The sequence below is a fragment of the Belonocnema kinseyi genome, chromosome 2 (genome assembly GCF_010883055.1).
Source record: "Belonocnema kinseyi isolate 2016_QV_RU_SX_M_011 chromosome 2, B_treatae_v1, whole genome shotgun sequence".
NCBI classification, from domain to species: Eukaryota; Metazoa; Arthropoda; class Insecta; order Hymenoptera; family Cynipidae; genus Belonocnema; species Belonocnema kinseyi.
In genome coordinates, this window is record NC_046658.1 from 37,761,622 (window position 1) to 37,767,448 (window position 5,827).

Below are 5,827 nucleotides of genomic sequence, written 5' to 3' on the forward strand. Positions count from 1 at the left end.
TTTTCACGTGAAACGAAAAAACTTTTTATGTTTAAAGTTTCATATGTTTCATGAAACATTCAGACGAGGGGGAGAAAAATTCTTTTGCACACGCGCAAATCATTTTGGCCTTTAAGGTCAGGTTAGGATTTCTTTTATTTTATCGGTGTGAATTTTCCGCCCGCCATATTTGAAACATTGAAATGTTTCACGAGACCTCCAATGTTTCATGAAATTTTTCATCGGGCCAAAGTTTCAAGAAACTTTACATCCCTAGTCGGCTGGCTCATAAAACAGTTATAAACAGCCAGGGAAATAGTATTCTGTCTCGCCGAAGTACGTGTCCCATTCCGCCCCAAATTCTACTTTTCATTTATATCAGTGGTCGACGTTTTGCTTAATTTTCAGGAATGGTCAGGCACCACAAGACTTAATTTTTTCTACTACTTTTCGGTCTATTCATCTACCATAGTGTGAGCGAGCTTAATCCAGCAAGGGTCTTTTGTCCACAGACATGTGTAAGTAAGGAAATTTTAAAACTTTTATTTTTTCAACTAGCGATTTGAAAATAGCATTATCAGCATTTACGAATTTTTCCGACTCCAATGATATATTAGTTGCTTAGAAAAGTTAAAAATTTTAAGGAGTTTAATATCAAGAAACATCAGCTTTACAGTCAATTTAATACTAAATAGATCTCAAATTTTCAACTTTTATAGACAAATTACATGTCTTTGGAATTGGAAAAATACGTAGATTCCAAATATATTATTTTTAAGTCACTGATTGCAAAATTACGAATTTTTTAATCTCACATTTTTTTCCCATTTTCTAACAAAGGATCCCTGAGGGAAGGGGTGGTCTGGCCAAGCTCGCAGGTACTGCCCTGAAAGCCGGCGCGCGAGAGCGCGCCGACCACTGATTTATATCCAAATATTAAACATTTGTCTTCAAAAAATGAATAAAACTCACTCGTTAAAATAAAATTCAATCATTAATCTTGGCAACAAGCGTTACAAAAACATATTTTCTAAAATTTTCAGTAATTAATTTCCATTTAAAATTACCTTTAAATAACTGAATCTATCTCCTAAAATTTAAAAGTTACTGTATTCTTGTACTATTCAATATTTTTCTTTTTATTTCTTTGAGAACTGACACATCAGTTCTTCTACCTATTACTAAAATGAACGGTTCTGAAAGCCATGCTACAGGAAATCGGGTGTCCCGTCTTAACCCGGTTTCTCGCCCGCCCCAATCTTCCCTAATGTTTGCTGAAAAACCGATTCTTTTTGGGATAAATAAATAAAATCTTAATCTTAAAAACAAATTCAATTTGTGTAAAAAAACATCCTTTTGACACATTTCTTTGAGTTTAGCGATTCACCCCGGGTGACGACATGCAATAGATATCCGGAAAACCACAATACACAGGATGAAAGCTCAAGATACACACAAAATCTTTTGTCGCCATGTCACACGTCATATAGAAAGAACATATTAGATAGTATTCCGTAATATCTATATATTATGGTTAAATATCAAAGTTTTTAATATCTGCTTATCAATATCTATTTTTCTCCGTGCAGTGAAACCTAATTTTTCTACAATTCATTATAATTTTTTAACTCAATATTTGAGAATGATATACAGAAGACCAACCTACAGTATAGATGATGCTACTTACGTGTATAGTATCTTAATTAATAATAAAAAGAATTATTATCATATTATGTGAAAAGAAGATACTTTTGAAATCGCCTACCAACCTCATGATGATACAGGTAACTTAAATGAAATTCATATTGTATACATGTTATAGTATTATTATTTATTGATTATCTGCTTCTAAAACTCTTAATAAATTTCGCAGTGATTTATAATACGATACCTACTGTAATTATAGAATTTTTAGACTATTCTAAAATGGCTAGCCTCGTTTAAGTTCAACGAAAAAGTACTTGCACATCCATTCTTTCTGTTGTACATGGTTCCAGGATGTTCCCCTGTTATTTTGAGGAGAGAAAGAAAAAAATCGAACTACGCGTTTTTGAGAAAAATGATTTTTCCATTTGAACCATTACAAACCTCACGGTTCTCGAAAACGACGCAAAACATGAATAGCAATTTAGGGTTCAAAATTCTTCAGCTTCCTGAAATCTATTAAATTGTACCCTTTCCGGATATATATTTTGTTTAATTCGATAAATTTTTCCAAAAATATCGAAAAAATCGATAAAAACTGCTTAAAATATCATTTAGTTCACGGGCTTTGTAAAGAATATGTTCCATGAGATTATTAAGATTCCTGAGCTTCAAAGTAGAGAAAAATTGGTTTTATCTCTAAAATCCCAAAGTCTACAAAGTAAAAATAAATACTTAAAGTTATATTTGACTTAATTTCAGATTTGACTTGAATAAAGGAATTACCTGAATTTAAGTGTGCAAACTATCTTGAATAAATAACTAACTTATCTAAAATAAGAAATCAGCATTTTTCTCCTGGAATAAAGTAAAGTATCCTCCTAAATTTCAATATTCAGTTCTGAAAGTAAGTTCAAGGCAACATGAAATAACCTGCAAGGCTTTCGTCGCCTAAAATAAAGGAATATACCTTTCCTGAATTTCAGGTTCGTACTACCTTGCATGACGTTACAGAACGCTTGCGCTACTATATAGCTCGTGGCCATTTATTCTAGTCGCATCCTACTAGTATCATAGCCGCTATGATACTATGTTTCCATAATTCGTGAAGTTTTCGTTTCACGGATTTAAAAAAGTGCTGGAGCAAAATCAGTTTCAGTTGTCAGCCAATATTTGGATTATCAAACCCATCAAAATAATTACATTATTGCAAAACTTCTTACTTTGCAACATGAGCGCCCTTTCAATACATTACGGAACGCAATAATCTGAAGATTTTGGACCGCACCTGCCCCCAATATACCGTTTTTTCCACTTTTCCTACTTGTCCTGTATTTTCTTACAAGTTTGAACCAAACTTATATATTTTCTAAAACGAATAATTATCATATAAGAACAGCTGATGAGTATCGGTAGGGCGTGAGAAATTCCAGGTTTTTAGTTACAATATTACTCTTGATTTCAGTTAGGATAGTGTATTAACTTAATGTTACACTAGCTTTCAGTATACATATATTCTTAATTAAAGAGCGAGCATACCTGAATTTCAGGGCATGCCTCCCTGAATTTCAAATAGTCCCGACCTGAATTTCAGGAATCTATATTCCCTTAATTTAATGTGCAGATGTAATTCTTAATTTCAGATTGCCTATGCTTCTTTTTGTGACACCTTAAAATAAGCCGAATTTTCCACTTAAATTAAGTACTTTTTTCTGTGTATAAATATGTATCCTTACCAGATGTAGATATTGTGCATTTTAATAAAAATTCTATAAAAAAAAACAAGTTTGAAAATATATTAAAGCCACTAAAATAGCATTTAGTTTGACAAACTTCAAGAGGTAATTTTTTAAACCTTTTTTTTTTAGTTAAGTATCAATATTCAAATGCGTCCCCCTTCCTAAAGTCTTTAAAATGAAATTCTCACCACATATTTATCATGTATATTTGAACAAATATTAATATTATATCGTTTTTTCTATTTTTTTTTTTTAATTTGTCCAAGTACATAAGATAAATATCTGGCGAGGTTATCATTTTTAATATTATTAAAATACACAAGATTTACATCTGGCAAGGGTAAATTTTTATAGATTTTGAAAAAAGGAATAATTTTTTAACTATTAATCCCTATTCCTACTTTGCTTTGTTTTCGGAAAAATGAGATTTTCAATCGGCAAAATGATATTTCTTCAATTTCAGAGATAAAAGCCAATTTTTCTCTACTTTGAAGCTCAGGGACCTTAATAATCTCATGAAACATACTATTTCCATAAACAGTGAACTAAAACCAAACGTTTTAAAAAATGAAATGTTATAGTTCGTTAAACTAGAAGCTATTTTAGTCTAGTTTTATCGATTGCTCTACATTTTTGGAAAAATTTATTTAATAAAACCATATACATATTTCTGGAAAGGGTACAATTTATAGATTTTAGGAAACTAAACAATTTTGAACTTTAAACTGTTATTCATATTTTGCGTTGTTTTCGAGAAAAATGAGATTTTTAATAGTTAGAAATGAAAATAATTTTTTTCTCAAAAATGCGTAGTGCGATTTTTTGTTTCTTGGCTCGAAATAACCGAGAGACATTTACATCTCCGAACAACGTATAAAAGAAAAACTGGATGATATGCATATTTTATAATTATGTAGAATATTTGATAGGGTCTTGGGAGTTTCTTAAATATTATATTTACAAAATTTTGTTTGTAAATTCTGAAATTTTCTTGACTTTTAGAGAAAAATTCTGCAATACTTTAGAATACTCTGGATTAGAATATTCTACAATTTACTTTGAAAATTCGGTAAGAAACTTTAAATACTTTGAAAACTAAACAAATAAATTACCCCACTTAGAAAGTATAAGAATTTCCATACTTTGTAGACTATAGACATCATAATTTTGGCTCAACTTTTTCCTATGAGTCTCCTTTATTTGCAGATATTGAAACAAAATTTAAATCAGTAACAGATCCGAAAACTAGAAATACTCCTAGGGAGTTTGATGTCATATTTCAGCCATGAGTAAAGCATAATTCATAAGACAGACCTTCAATTACCAATTCCGTCAGTGCACTAATAGCCAGTATTAAGAAGGCGCGTTTTTTTGTAATTGTGACAAAATAAAAAAGATAATATTTTTTCCTTTGCGTGGGGTAAACGGAGAAGCATACAAAGATTCAAGTCAAAGGTGAGCCATTCATATACTATCGTTCGTTAATCATGCAAACATAGTAGAAAGGATGTGACAGCTAAACCTGAACAAGGAGTCTTAAGGTGGGTTTCCGCGCGAATCAAATCGCACATTTCAGTTTATGACTGCTTCTCATTTGATCTTATGGCGCCCTTTCCTAATGCGCGAAACCCGACGCATTTCAGTAGGGACCCCAAGGGATCATGTAAATCGCGGCGACTAGACTGCTCGAGAAGCATTCTAGCCGCCCAGCCGATGCGACTTGAGTTTTCGAAAATATTGTTCCCCATCTATCAACATTGTGGATGATTCAAAATTAATAGAACTTGTCCTGCAAATTTTGAAGATAAAACAATGAAATTGAATTTTTATTTAAAATTTTTATAAATTCTATAAATTACAAAAATTTCTATTTATTTACCGCAGACTACACAAGCTTTTCCCTAAATTACAAAATATCCAACGTATGGCTAAGATATGTCCAATATAATCTTAAAGACCTAGCATTTGGAAGATTTAAAAATGAAAATCAAATTTTTATTATATAATTTTGTATTTAATCTATAAATGATCTTTATTTAAAATTCATATTTTTGGTTCCGGATTCAACTACACGGATAAACTCTTGTTCGTTATATTCCGCATTAGAATATTGATCTTTACAAAAGTTCGATGGCAATCTAGGATATAGCCCAGAAAATATTATTATTGCCGCAGCCATACGAAGAAATACATTTTTCATTTCATTTATAAATATACTCAGCGCCGGATTAACCATAGGGCTAGGTGGGGCTATATCCCCAGGCCCCTGGGCAGTCAGGTGCCCCTTTACTCCAGAAAAAATATATAAATTCTGAGTACATTACTACAACTTCTACAAAACTTCTGAAGAAACATTTAAAAAGTTTTAAAAAATTATGTAATAGTTAATTTTGTAAACTTAACTAAATAGTTTCATGGCATATGTGGAGAAGAAATCTGATAAAAGGGTAAAGGAAAATACATTT

At 31.2% G+C, this 5,827-nt stretch overlaps 1 protein-coding gene across 1 annotated transcript in view; it reads right to left on the reverse strand.

The window, feature by feature from the left end:
- LOC117168378 (nuclear factor of activated T-cells 5) overlaps positions 1 to 5,827 on the reverse strand; it is a 246,522-nt gene that overhangs the window by 116,825 nt on the left and 123,870 nt on the right. The window lies entirely within an intron of this gene.